The sequence below is a fragment of the Alosa alosa genome, chromosome 16, assembly GCF_017589495.1.
Source record: "Alosa alosa isolate M-15738 ecotype Scorff River chromosome 16, AALO_Geno_1.1, whole genome shotgun sequence".
Lineage (NCBI taxonomy): Eukaryota > Metazoa > Chordata > Actinopteri > Clupeiformes > Clupeidae > Alosa > Alosa alosa.
Window position 1 is genome coordinate 31,719,572 of NC_063204.1, and position 15,706 is coordinate 31,735,277.

The 15,706-nt window shown below is 41.1% G+C and overlaps 1 protein-coding gene across 4 annotated transcripts in view; it reads right to left on the reverse strand.

The window, feature by feature from the left end:
* fars2 (phenylalanyl-tRNA synthetase 2, mitochondrial) overlaps positions 1–15,334 on the reverse strand; it is an 86,416-nt gene extending 71,082 nt beyond the window's left edge. For 2 of the 4 annotated variants that reach the window (XM_048266176.1, XM_048266177.1), the window contains exon 1: positions 14,628–15,331. The gene's annotated coding sequence lies outside the window, so the exon portion shown is untranslated. Of the gene's footprint in view, positions 1–14,627 lie in introns of all 4 variants that reach the window. The other 2 variants (XM_048266174.1, XM_048266175.1) reach the window with 2 other exon arrangements.
* Between the last annotated feature and the right edge of the window lie 372 nt (positions 15,335–15,706).

The following is a 15,706-nucleotide window of genomic DNA, read 5'->3' on the forward strand; positions in this document are numbered from 1 at the left end:
CAACACATGTGCATTTCAGGCGGCAAGACAGGCGACAAGGCTGTCTTGGGTGACGTTAAAATAAAAAGTTGTTAGTCTGTTGGGAGATTTTAAGACCAAAGAAAATGAAGCGAATTAAGTCTAGGCCTACTACATTACATTACATTACATTTGGCTGACGCATTTTTAGCCAAAGCGACTTACATATGTCAACTATATTACAAGGGATTAAATTGTCCCCGGAGCAACTTGGGGTTAAGTGCCTTGCTCAAGGGCACAACGGTGGAAGCCGGGAATTGAACCGACAACTTTCAGGCTACTGCACGCTAGCCCAGTTCCTTAATCGCTACACTACCACCGCCCCTACTATGTGGAGGTTTGCGTTGCATAGGCTACTGTGGTAAAAACATAGGCTACCGGTATAAGGTCGTCTCGTTCAATTGGAGGAGAGGATTTCCTTAAGTTGCCCCAATTAATGTCGATGCAACATATGGATCAGTGACAGAAGGACTGTAGTTTCAAAGACTGTTGCAGTTCATTTCAAGACTTTTCATCAAGTTGAGGAAAACTGGAGACAGGCTATGTAGCTTAAAGAATGACATAATCAGGCTGAATAGAATGCAACATGTTCATTAGCCTAACTTACGTAAACATGCCTAACAAGATCTAGATCTAGATCTTGTTAGGCATGGCTACGTTGTTTGTTGCTGCTACCCAAGTTATCTCCAGTGGTTCCACTGTTTAACTTGCACAGATGCGCACACACAAGAATGAGCGCTCACACCACTACCCCCTAAGGCTATGCCTCTTTATTTGATAACAATAAATTAAGAAATGTTTCCTATTCTGGGAAATGTTTAGTTTCTTTTTCTTTCGGTCCGCGGTTCAATGATACCATTTAATTGTGCCGGAAAGTATCCGCTGACCAGCAATCTCCTCGTCGAGGAGGCCCTAAACCTGCAGATCATAGACAGAGAAAGCATAGGCCTAATGTATGCTTTGGGTACAGAACACAGTTGCATGTCCAGTGTACACGGAGAATGACAGTGTCTTGGAGCGGCCGCAACCAGCTGCAACTCCACTTCCAACGTCAAGATTCCGACAGATACGCCCGACACTTTTTATCTGGTGGTGGTGGAGTTGACCGGACATCTGAGGCTTCAGACATTACCAATTTATCATCATCCATCGCGTCTGGCCTCTGAAAAAACTAGGCTAGTCTGCCTGGGCCTGGCCATGTTAGAACCGCCTCACTAATTTTTTCGTTGTTTAACATGGACGTTTTAAGCGTGCGCTTCCTATTTGAAATGCAGCATAGGCTATGTGTAACCCACTTCAGCTCACACTATTTAAAAGCATCCACTGAAGATTACAGATTCCTACACACTATATGTTTACCTTTTGGACCAGCGCATCAAAAGCTTAGGTTCGTTACTGGAGAAAGGGATATCAATTTTTGGCATTGAGTAGAAGAGGAAAAACGTACACAACCCACAGGTAAGTTTTATGTATTGTATTAATGTATAGACACAAAAATATCAATTAAATTAATTGTCCTTCAATGCATGAAATGTCAATATAAATTCAGAAATAAACATAAATCCACCGGGTGGATAACAAAATCACAGTTCTTATCTCCAATTAGGTTGGCTCGCCACAACTGCTGGAAGCTACCTCCACCTCTACAATGCAGAAGCGATCACAGCAGAAGAATCCATGCGCAGATCTCAGGTTTCACAGAAGGAAAAAAACCAAGAAAAGAAAAAGACCCGGCCAGAGATCAAAATCTTGTATACACATACACTGGCACTACAATCACAGCTCACGCCAGTTCAGCTTCCAACCGATTTCTTCTAGTGTCCGTCGCAAAACACAAAATCCTCGTTCAGCCAGCGGCAAAACAATTACTAATCTGTTGACTCTTACAATAACAGCAAGAGGAAAGTAAACGTCGAAGTTTCAAATGCTAGTTAGCAGAATCTGCAGCGAATTTCAGCAAGCAGCCGTCTTGTTCTCGGTCCCGCAGAAAAAAATAAATAAACAGTAACGTAAAGTCACTAGCGGCTTCTGATTGGCTCAGCTTGAGCATGTGAACTTCACATGTCCCCCCCGTCTTTATCACATTAAAGAAAAGCACATTCGTCACTTTTAAAATAAAATGAGTGCATGTGAATAAACCTGTGTGTGTTTATTTATTTGTATTTATTGCTATATTTAACATTTTTATCATAAATCCTATTTATTCATGTGTCATGAACTATACAAATTTATTTATTCTGCAACCAATCTATGGTTAACTAAACTAATGACTCGGAGACATAGTGACCAGGGTTACATATGCATGTTGTTTAATAGCTTTCAAACGGTAGAGCCTGTACATTTAAAAACATAGCCGGAGGACGTATTGCTTTAATATAGGCTTACATTTTAAGGCTTATTCTCAAATTCAGATTGCATTAGGGGGACGGGATTATTAGCCAATTTCAATCGGACAATTTGACCGGAGAGATTTAATTTTGTCGGACATTTCATTTTTTTTCCGGCCAAAGTCCGGTAATTACCGGACAACGGTAACCCTGCCAGAGCCGTATATTGCCATCTCGTGGCACGAGATCTCGAATTCCATTTGTTGTTTTTTCCGTTCAATGGGCTAAAGACAGGCGATCCACAAACGTGAACGTTTAATCACTAGCATGGAAATAACTGAGGCATAATCTGCGTCGGGTTCGGGTTGGGTTCATACATCAAAATGAAAATGCCTGTCGGGTTCGGGTCGGGTTCGGACAGAAAGAGAAGCAACTCTGTCGGAGGCGGGCCGGGTTCGGACAGAAATTTGCGGCCCGAACCGCACTCTAGTACCTATATCAAAGACATGATGTTTAACCCATTCGCGCTGGATGCTGCATGACGCAACATTGACCCTCCCGCTAGATGCTGCGTAGCGCAACATTGACCCTCCCGCTGGATGCTGCGTAGCGCAGCATGCTTTTTATTTCATGTTTCTAGGTGCTACAGAGGCTTAGGTATTACATTTTGGTAGACGTTGACAATTTTTAGTATGTTTTCAGAAAACCCTCAGGAAATAAGGTTATTTAGTCTAGAAAGCCATAGGATTCTATAGGTGTTTTTAGCAGGCATTATAGGAGTAAATAGGTTAAATCAGTGTAGCAAAAAACTGCCGATGTAGGGATTTGTAGCAGGCCTCTAAAGGTCCGACTTTACTGTTGTTGTGTGCCTTCTGGTTTCTCCACCTACTGGTTTCCTTGCACATGCACTCGCTGTGCTCATAGCCTAGCCCTCAGCAGGAGTTGTCAGACAGTCACAAAAAAGTTTTGGGCTGCATTGCACATGCAGCACTGCAAAAAAAATATTTTCAATGCCTTGCACACGCATGAACTGGTCTGCATTTTGCCGCTTTGACGCTCCTGCGCATGTCACAGTCGAAGATGAACCATGTTGAACTTAGACAATGCGCAATGTAAATCATAGGTCTTTTGCGCTGAGCCCGGTAGCAACCACAACAAAAATCATTGGGACATGGGACAACCTAGCCACGAGCGAAGCGCATGCCGCGTGCAACGTGAAGTCCCCTTTAGACAGATTTGAAGTCACTTTTTATATGCACCGCCTACATTACAGCCACTTGGACAAAAGACATGTAAAAAATACTTTTGCAAACTACAGTGGGCATTGCTTCGATTTGGCCAGCTTCCCTCGCGGTCCGCGTGCGGGATCACGCGGTATCACGCGACTTTTAATTGCAACAACCCAAACAACCGGCAGATGTCTCTTGTGAGCAGGGTGTCTCGTAAAAAGAAATGGAGCCTGGAAAACCCTACACAGACTTCAGCAGACTGGTTTAGAAATAATTTTATAGCCAGAAATATGCCTGCCCTGCCCTAATAAAGAAATATTTGATTAACTGCGAGTGAATCCCGTTTGCAGCCGTAGAAGAACCGCAGGACAAATGAAACATTCCGGTTTTCTCCGAGTGCAACAATGATAGACAGACATCAGTTGGACAAAATATAGAGCATATTAACCTCCGTTGCTCAGCCAAATGCCTTCCTGTTACGTCCTGTTATCACAGAGTTACAGGAGATAAACGATTTTTGATGGTCACAAGTTTACTTCATTAGTGTTTATTTTTTTGATTATTAAAAGAGTGTTTTTCATTTAAAGGTTTGACTTCGTGCTTATTCAGTAGAGCATTTAGTGCTCTCCCCAATCCCAGACGTTCACATTGCATGTTTGTTTGTAATGGATGCAACCGCGAGATACGCGCTTGTCATAGGTGCTGATACCATGGGTGCTCCGTCGCTCGAGCACCCACGGAAAACATTGAGCACCCACGTGTGCCAGCTTACAGTCCCGGCTAAATTTACATTAATTTAAAATCAAACATCGCAGTTCATGTTAAATTCAGTATCTCTCATAATGTGATTGGCTATGTTGGTCAATCCCCTACTCCATATACTAACCACCAATGTGACCGTCTCTCGTATGAAAATTCCTGACACTTCCCACCTGAAGAAAAAACGCAAGGCTTTGTCGGGTCTTCAGCCCCAAATGTTTAAAATGTATATAGCCCTGAATATCATTTTAAAAGTAGTCTGACAAAGCTTATTGTTTTGTGACACAGCTAAACACTGGTACCTCATAGAACGTCTATAACATAGCCTAGGTAGTCGCAACTCACAAAAGTAAAGCAGATAGAAAGAACTCACGCAAATCTAGCCTACAACACGCAGACCGCTTCATGCGCAGGGGAGAGAGAGCGCACGCACAGGTGTTTTATGATTGTTGGCTTCTGATGGTATCTTGCTAATTCACTGAAGAAAGACTTATAATTATGGATAGAAAGATAATGATGTAATTCGGTCCTTGAGGGTATTTTTAATTGCGACAAAGAATGGCACTAATTAAAATAGACGATAGATACTCTCCTCCTCTAGTTGCTAGACATCCAGAGCTTTGATTCAAGCCCAAATTCGCTGCACAAAGTTTTCAGGAAATACTTGTAATACACACGAGAAACACGAAGACGTGCATTTGTTTGTAATGACGCGGAAACGATGCAGGCCATAGATTTGAAATATAGGCCTACGCCAAATGTTGAAAAAAAGTTCACGTGTGATGAAGTCATGGGTAGGCTATGTTATTCACCTATTTAAATTCTGAATTTGAATTTGAATTTCTGAATATCTGCCTTTTGGAGATTATGATCGCTCGTCTATTGACACTGACAATTTGACAGTGATAGTCACGGTGCGTCTTTTGCGTATACAACGGTGTCCACTAAGCATACCATGCTTATTACCCTCTGCCCAACATAGCTGGAGGTGGCAGTGCTAATCGTGATGATAGTGTCCGTAATGGACGTGGTACAGACAGCAGGGGTAGTAAAAATAGGGCTCTGAAGAACTACAATGTCACCCGCGATAGGAACTGATTTGACCAGGCTACTTTATTGTAGGCCTGTAATAACGGTTTGTGGTTATAGTAATAGTTTACTATGGTTGGTTTGCATCTTAGGCCTACTGTTTTCCTGATATTTTTTTATGTGGGTAATATGACAAAAAAAGAAAGTAAACCTGCTCAAATATGTATTAATATCCAGTATTTACTGAAAGGTGCATAATTTGAGGTGCTTACCATCCAGTGACAGATTAGATGGGTAAATGTACCCCCTCCATAAACTTTTGATTATACTCAAAGATTTTTATATTTACAGTAGAACATTATCTCTGACCATTTTCAAGGCATAGCCTTTTGAAATTTTGATCTAAAAATCCAATTATGTTGTTTTCTGTCAAGAGAGTGGTGCCGGAACGATTTTAAGGCTATTTCGCATAGGCTACTCAATGGTGCTATTTCACACGCATTGTAGCGACCCCCACTCACCGGGTTAGGTGGAAGGTGTTAATAGGCGACATGAGCCTACAGTGGACTAGGGCTGTCAAAATTGCTCAAAAATTACGTTCGAATATCCCCTCTAAAATAAACACATGTATTCAAATATATTGGAATATCTAGGCTATATTATTTGCGCATTATGTCCGTGACGCACATCATGTCATCTGTTTTTAACTTTTTGGAAACTTTTGAATTAACTGAAAGAAGATAAATATTTTTCGTTAGTTTTGGAAGTTTATTTTTACGTAGCCTACAATGGCCAGTTCCGACAAAGCCGAAATTACTCTTTTTGAAACAATGAGTGAGCAGGCCGCGCGTTTGTATGGTTATATTGCTTGACAGGGAGCAAGCAGCTTTCAGCCATAAGGCTACTTTGAGAACATTTCCTAATTCACCCGACACTGATATTCAAAATGTTGAAACTATTTCGGCATAGCCTATAAGCAGTTTAATTAAATGTAATGTTAGTTGTAAACAAACGGGCTACTTGGTGAGGCTTGGCCTCACAGATGCGCTCGTGCCTTAAATGGCAAGAAAAATTTTCACGATATAAGCCTATTAACTGACCGCCCGATTCACGTTGGCTGGGGGGCAGGGGGGGCCATCAGACATTTGTTCCCAAGGGTCTATGAATTGTTAATCCGGCCCTGCCCCCAATGAACGCAACTTTCCAACTCTGAGGCAGCTTAAAAGAAGTCGAGAGGACTCCTAACTCACTAAGACCTACTTACTGTAGGCTGCGCAAACCACAGGCCTTTTTTTTGGGCAAGCCTGCATTCGAGGCAGGCTTTCTGTTGAATAATTTTATATAAATCCTGCGCTAACAGTAATCCTCCTACCCCCCGCTACCACAGCTGTGGATAGTGTGGCATGCTCACGCGTTATGTCTCCTTCTTGCAAACTAGGCCTATAGCCCAACCATTTACGTCTTCAAAAAATAACAACTTGCCAGATATGCCTTCATATCTTTGGGCTTCATTCAGCATTTTGTTCTTCCAGTGGAAATTACTCCAGCTGCCTGCTGCATCCTTTCTGTTTGTATTGTTTAGAAAATGTTTGAAGTCTTGAGTTAGTGCATTAAACATTGTTTGCTGGTAACCCGCCACAAATAGCCTACAGATTCTTGCGTGCGTACATTCTCTATTCTCTCCAAAATGTGCCCGTTCTATATGCTGGCCAAGTGCGTAATTCTGCGGCATAAAGCAGATGTATTGTTTATTGTACAGAAAAATAAAAATAACCTGTCAAGCAGTCAGTTGACTACATTGCAGTCAATAAGTAGGGCAAATTAATATATGAAAGCAAAACGTGGGTCATAGTTGTCTAAGACTCTGCTGATAGGCCAAACCCATGAACAAAGACACATTGATATCTACAATAGTTTTTTTTGGCGAAACAAACTCATAGCCGAACGTTGCAATAAATTCATAGACCATCTGGACTGTCATCAACAGAGTCATAGCACTGAAGGGAGAGGCAACTGGCATGTGATCTCCCCACAGGCCAATGGATGTACAAGTTTTCTCCTGTGCCTACGATATTTAATCCAGTGTTTTGTCAAGTTGCAAAATGCTATTCCTTTTAACAAATTTTTATGAGAGTATGAAGTACTTTTTGTATAGGCTACTATCTTAATTGCTTTATTCTCAATACTTGATGACAGCCGCCATTGCGCAGCAGTTATCAGTTCCCTGTCCAAGAGTTCGAATCTGGGTTAAGATTTTGACAACAATATTCACATTGTTGTTTACCTTAAGTTTCTTTTGTGCAGATCATATTATCAAAATCAGAATCAGCCTTCTTGGCCTGGTTTGCGTAAACTAACAAGGAATCCCCCCTCCATTAAAATCAAAGGCTACATATTCTCAACTGACTCGTCAAAAAGTGCGCACCTTATTATTATCTGCAGGTGTGTGACTGACTTACGTGCACGTGGCTGCAAATTGACTTTTAATTTATGTATTTTCTGCCTTGGACTAGGGGTGGGCGATATGGACAAAAAATAATATCTCGATATTTTTTGTGATTTTCACGATAACGATAATTAGTCGATATCCTTTAAAACATTGTTTTTGCTAAAGTCTGAGTTACTTTACAGCTCATTATTTATGAATAGCATCATTACAATAATAACCAATATCCTAACCTGTGACTTTTTAACCAAATCAACCAATGCATTGTCACTCTGACACATTTCCAATTCTGCCCCCACTTGTGTGTGGCAATGACATGGTCTAGACAGCTACATTAGAGAAGATGAATAGGCCTAACAGTTTCCCAAGAAAAAGTCTGAAGCTGAAGCTCAAGAGCAGTTTAAGAGCAATCATGTAGGCTAGCATAGAAACTAATGTGTTAGCTTATGGCTAATGTATATGAGAAATCCCATAGAGATGCTAACGGTTAGCATAATCTGTAAACGTAGATACTTAGAGCGAACTTCAGTCCATTTACAAAAGAGTTACATAAAAATAGTTCTTTGTTTACAACTGACTATTAAAATACTCAAAGGCTAATGTTTTCTCTCCATATAATACTGTGTGGGAAAAAACGTGACTGTCTCATCAATGCTACTTCAACAGAAGTAGCCGCATAAAATCCCAAGTAGGCTACTCTCGCTGCACAAAATAAACATTTGGCATGCGTGTGACAACGTTGTTGTGACCCACTAGTGATCACGTGACACTTGCTCTGCTGCAGCCAGGGGCTTCTCCCGGATACACCTCCTGGGAATGTATGAGTCTTCAATGCGTGATTGAGTGTTTTTTCTCCATAAGTAATTTAAATACTCGAGAATGTTGTTTTAACGATGTGCGAATTGACAATCACGATATTATCGCAGACGATATATATCGCCCACCCCTACCTTGGACATTTTAAAATATGGATGTATGGTGGTTAGAAGTGTAAATATCAATTAGAAACCTACATATGTATAATTATTAATTTGCAAACAAATAACTGGCGTCAGTGACGTCTTTGACATGAAGATCCCCGGAACTATGCTTCTACTAGCATTCTACCACAGGTCGAAAGGTCAACTTTACGATAGTGGTTGCGAACATTCGTTGCTACTATGGTTTTAGGAAACACTAACGTAGTGTAACGATGCATTGGACTATGTAAGTTCCACCACCATAGTTCAAACTATCATTTGGGAAACTATGGGAAACTATGTAAGTACGACATTTTGTCGTACTTACATAGTTTCAACCATGTTAGTTGCTAACGTAGTTAGCTTTTGGGAAACGCACCCCTGATGTCTGATGTGTGATCAGTGGAATATGGGGAGGGAAGTGGCAGTGTTTTTTTTGCGCGTCTGCAGAAGTCAGACAAATATGAATGTAATTCTGTGGCATAAAGCGTATTTGTTTGTTGTACAGAAAAATAAAAATGACATGTCAAGCAGTCAATTGACTACATTGCAGTCAAGAAGTAGGGCAAATTAATTTACAAAACCAAAACGTGGGTCATAGTTGTCTAAGCCTCTATAGCGTAGCCTGTTAAAAACGTCGCTAGATAGTATTAAAATCGCCAACAACATTGTTTTCTGCAGAAGCCTACCCAAGGCTACAGATTAATTCTGAACAGTTATTTCGTTACCACCGTGTAATCAAGCCTTAAGCCATACCCAAGTAGCCTAAATCGAGGTAATGTTAAATTATGCATATTTTGTTATTGAATTCGTAGGCTGGGATTCCTCTCGGCAACAATTATGTTTAACGGTAGCCTCCTGCTTTTTCAGAAGGGGCTGCAGGCAGGCTACTGACAGAGCGATGTACAGTGGCAGAGCGACGCACAGTGGCTGAAAGTGGTACTAAAGTTTCACGCAGCTTCACTCCGCGTAATGCGCGACTGAAGTGGCCATTTGAAAGCAACGCCCACTGTAGCATTAAATTGGATTTGATCCTGAAATAGCGAAACTCATACATATGTCCCTCACCTACATAACACTTTACTCACTGAGCTAACACATCCCTTATGAATTGGTCACTACACAATGACTTTGCACTAGTATTTTATTGACTGTCTATGCACAATTTCAACCAAATTTTGCTGCTCTTATTTTTTCATTATTATATGTGCCCTCTTATTTACTTATTTACTTACTTTTTTGTTTACTTGAATGTTATGTTTGTCTGTGGACTTAAATTGGTCAAATATGTCTTGTCTTCACCGTGGGATAGTGAGAAACGTAATTTCGATCTCTTTGTATGTCTGGAACATGTGAAGAAATTGACAATAAAGCTGACTTTGACTTTGACTTTGACTTTCGGGCCCCTGGGTCCACATGTATTAAGGTCTCCTTAATAGGGTAATAAGGTCTCCACTAATTGTCGCATATGTGGAAGGGGGGTTTGGGGGTCCTCCCCCAGAATTTTTTTAATTTGTTTGATGTAATTTCCTGTATTCTGGTGCATTTTGGGGATGGCCAATACTAAATTCAATGAGATTCATAGCCTACATCCTGATGTGTTGATATTGAGGCAATGATTCCATGCAAAGGCTTGGGCTTCAGGGCCCCCTGACACCTTGGGCCCCTGGGTCTGGGACCGGAAGGGCCGTGCAGTAATCCATCCCTGGGACCAGGGTCCCAGAGTTAAATTAACATTGGTATCAAAGGGATCTAGCCTACTACTAGGACCATGGGCGTCGGAGGCATTGTGAAAGTGGGTGGGACATGTCAGCAGGGGGTATGGGGGTCCTCCCCCAGAAAAAATTTTTTGGACTAGATGCAATTTCCTGAATTCTGGTACATTTTAACAGGTTATTTAGATACTTCTATATAACAAAATAAAGCCAGCCTACGAAATTAATAAAAAGTAAATCATGCATAATTTAAAAATAACTCAATATATAGGCTACTTGGCTACGCAAGAAGGTTTCCATTACAGCACCGTGGACGTTCAATGAACGCATGAAAGCGGATGGTTTGTTTGAAATCCCGACACTCTTTCAACTACATGGAACTTAATAGTGATCATCAAATACCTCCAACAGTCCAAAAGTAAATTAAATATCAAACTAAACCGAAAATGTCATGCTTTTGAAGGCCTACCAGTATGCCGCTCCAAGAAACGCATGTCTCAAAATAAAACCTGCATAAAAAACAAAGGGCTGTCTCGAATACAATCCTGCCCCTAAAGGCCTGTACTTTGTCTTAAGACCCCGGCCATAATTTGAGGATTTACAGTATTGAAGTAGACAAACTGGCTTCAGATATCCAACAGTGAGTGAATACGAGATTGTGCAGTCTTAGCTGTGGTTAGTGACGTGACGCTGTTATTGGGGAGTTTTACATAGCCTAGCGTAAACCTATAGGTTATTATTTATTTGGCGTGCCTATAAGGCTTTTTACCTTATCAAAAGTGAGGGGGACGACTGATCTCTTCAACACTGCCGGGGATTTGGCGCTTGTCACTGTGTGTGTGACAGAAGCGGAATGGGAGAATGCGTATTAAAAAAAAAAAAAAAGTTTATGAGCCGCTTTTAATGCAAATGGGAGAATCCTATGAAAATGACAATGAAGCACTAAACAGATGCTGAAAACAGCACTGGTATTTCGCACGGCAAAAGTGTGTGTGTGTGTGTGGGGGGGGTGGCGGGGGTGTTTTGTAGTGGGTGGGTGTTTTGTAAGAATTTAAGAAATGTTTTAACTTTTAAATGCATTAATCAGGTGCACTTTCAAAATAAATCCAGAGGTCAGACTTGCTTATTTTCATGGAAATATTTGTGCTGTAGCCTAAGCTATTTTGTACTTAAGAATTATAACCATGCATACACAGGTGGAATAGTTATGGTGATATTGCAATAAGCTCACAACCACAAAAACATATGCTACATTTCACAGTTCAGAAATGTTCAAAAATGTGTGTACATTTCAGCACTCCATGAAATGATGCAGAAGTGGTCACCTGTGTTATTCAGCTAGTTCATTTAAGATAATATATTGGTCATTGTAATAGCCATAGCCTATAGCCTACATGCTATTCCTTTTTCAAGATGTACCCATATGCATGATGTGAATGTTTGCATATGGCTTATGTCAGGCTTTATATCAATATTTGTGTCTCGTTATTTGATTTTCTTCATATTTTTGCATTAATGTCACTAGGAAGCATGCCAATATAAATATTAATTTATCTGTGTAAGTGGGATTGGCTGGAACCTGACAATATAAGAACCATGATAGTGGGATAATCTATGGCTGAGCAATTTACAAAAATGGGATGGCTTCTGAAGTAGCATCGCAAATGAGAGAAAATTTAGAAAATTCCACAAACAGAGGGTGCTCTTCAACCCTCTCACCGTCTCTGAAAGCATAACCGTGGCTCAACAGGTAGATCTATAGATAGGCTAAACTCATTTTTCAGGCATCTGACCGACCGGGTTGACACTTCAGCGTGAGAAATCTGGGGTGTGGCGTGTGAGTGTGTGAAACTAATCAAATGCGTGTGTCTCACGGCCAATGCGTGAGAGTTGGCAGCTATGCAGTAAGGTGTAGGCCTGCCCTAACACACCCTGTTGAAATGTGTCACTCAAATTAGATTCCCAGTACATCATTCCTGGCATCGTGTAGGCCTACTGAGCGCTGCCATTTCATGAAACATCACATATCTTCTGGCAATTATTAAAATAAAAACACCATTAAGAGAGCATCCAAAAATAGAAGTGGCCTATGACCTATCCATTCGACCTTAAGGACATTCTGAAAAAGCCAAAGCCCGTTAATTGAAGCTCACCAGCTAAGACAGCCTATCGTCGGTGCACATTTGGAAAACTTAATAAGTGATGCTGACCTGCCAGTTGGTGAAACTACACTTTAATGATCCCTGTGGGTTTGTGTCCAGGAAAACGAATGAAGTTGCGCAGGAACTGCTTTAGCGCAAGGCAAACTTTACACACCAACCGACAGCTTGCCATATGCTCTGCGTCTCCAACACTACAAAAACTCCCAGTCGGAGAGCGTGTGTAGCCTATTAAAAAAAAAGCCATCAGCATTTTTTAACCAAACTTAGTGACAACACGCATACCCGGCTGAGCTGTTATGTAGTCTACATTTAAACTTATTTATTATTTTTTTATGTTTTCCCTTTTTTGTACTGTAGGCTACTTGTTTTAATTATATCTTCAACGTGTCTCCGATGTTGTTTGTCCATCTGTCTGGTGAGCCAAAGACGTAGGCTAGCTAGCCTACATTAAAGATTTATTTTATTATATTCTAATCCACCATGCGTAGCCTAATGTAGGGATGGAGAATGCTTTTCAAGTAGCCTATATTTAGGATTCAGCTGAAAAACTCGAGCGCTCTTCAAAAACTCATTTGGAAAAGAATAGATAGGCTATCATGTGATGTCGCGGTCTTATCTAACCTGACTCTCGCCAGATGAATTTCGTTCCGCCTAGCTCCACTCATCCATCTGGGACCAATCCATTGGAGTGTTGCTTCAGAAGGCTGGGCCTAATCAAAAAATGCTTGCATATGATTGAATAAGCCACTTGTCCGTCATCTATTGACGTGCTACTTCAACCACACACATCGAAGTGTCATAACAGTCTCACAGTCGCTTCTACGCTATGTCACATCTATGAAATTCCCGCCCTGTGTCCTGACTGGCTGTATTATAAAATCTCGTGCAGAAATCACTCTCAATGGAAGAGGTCCCAGATGGATGTGAGTGAAGCTAGGCGGAGCTAAGCGGAACTAAATTCATCTGGCGAGAGTCAGGTTAGGTCTTATCGCCCTCTCACGGTGAATTGCACGGATGAATATTACATGATTTTGTGCCTTTTTGTCAATCAGACCTTGGTCAAAATGAAACGCCATTGTGTGACAAGTGTAAAAATAGCGGCCTGGTTGAACATGCACTGAAATAACCGAACATAATTGAACATAACCTGAACAAAACCTACCCCTTACCAGGTTAAGTTCAGAGCCTATGTTACCATAGTTACTTACATAGCCTGATCATTCTTTAGCTTTCTGGAACTGAAATCCCAGGTTTACCACTAACTCTGGGTTAACATACCCAGTTAAGCCAGTAAACCTGCATTCTGGAATACCCCCCAGCCCAGATGTCTTGAAGGATTGAAGAAGCAAGTTTGAAACAATATAGCCTATTTTTCAAGTCAAGAAACGTTCTTGTGAGGGAGAATTCGACTTTAAACCAGACAGCCTAGTAGTAGGACGGAGTTATAGCCTAAAATAAGGACAATGTAACAATTTGTGTCACTAATACAACACAACATGTTGATAAGACGCTTAAGGAGGCCTATTGTTTATTGCAGGACGGGATCCAGTTTAATGCTATATTTTGCACAATATATATAGGCCTATATATTAGTGCTCATGGCTTTTGCGACCTCAAATCCGTCTAAACAATTTGTCTGACAACTCCTGCTGCAGCTGCAGTGAGCAATGCGACTACGCGCAAGGAAACCAGGTGGAAACCCAGAAGACCGTATCAGCGCCATGCCCCCATCGATAAGCGACATTTATTTAACAACAATGTCACACACCTCCTCGTTTGATGCAAGTGGGGATGGGATTGGACCCTATCTACCAGGCTAACTGGCTGGCTGGGTCGTTCAGTTCAAAATTAACAAGTTATCAAAGATGGAAATGCAGATTATACAAGTGTCTTCAGATACTTGTGAAACACTGATATTAACATAAAAATTGAATAGCAATACAGACAGTGAGCAGGAAGGTAATGTTAGCACCATGCACTTACCTCAAATACTGTGGATTGTTAGGGTCGTTTCTGCCTCTCGCCGAATGTGATCGTAGATGTCCGAAGATTTGCCAGATGCTATTTAGAACTGGCGCGTAATTTACTTGGGACATGGCGAGGGAGTGGAAAATACGATTGGACTTGTATTCGTAAAATATTGTGTCATGGTGACAGAGTGCCATAAAAACTGCACATGATAAAACCGCTCGTAGTTTTTTTTTTACAGGCGTCATCATGTACTACCGTTAGGGTCTGACCAGAGCCGGTGTTACCAGATATCATAGATATATATACTGACTAGATGTCGCCTTGACTACTGCTGTTCATTGGAACGAATGCGTCAATCGAGACGCCATCTTGCCGCGGTGATCCACTCCTCTATAATGCATTAACGTCAATCTGAGCAAAGATCTAACGAAAATAAAATCACCATAAATCGTCAAAATCTCCAGCAATTATCTAGTTTTTTGGGTTGCTCCAACTGACAGGCATGTATTTATGGTGGAGTCTAGAGAAAACTAAGCTTTTGACGATAATAAAGATACATTTTACCCGTCTAGCCCCATAGACTCCCATTCATTCTGCACTAGCTAGCGGCGGCCCCTAGAGGAACAATGAGTGAAGGTTCGATACAATGAAAGTAAACAGGCTCTCCGTAGACAGGCACTGGTTGAGGCCACATACCTCTCGTCTCGTTTACTCGTATAAGTTGTAATCTTACCAGAAGTTGCTGTAGATCTGTAGAACAAGAACCTGGATGTGCTTAATGAGATGATGATGATGGGGGGACTATAACGTATATTCAAAAAAGTTCATCAGATTGAGGTGAATGAGGATGACATATGGGCTGATTATAAACTAATACTGGCCAGGTAGTAATCCCTGGCCCTTCAAACCCCAAATGAGTCATGTAATGCATAAAGGACCCCTGAAGAGTTTTTACCTTAAAATAATGTTTCCAAAATCATTTTGAAAGCCCATAAACTCTTAACAGTGTTAATGGCATTTTGAGCAGGTCTTATCGCTTTGAAAGTTTACTGTTCAGGTAGGAACAGAGAAACAGACAACAGAATTATGTT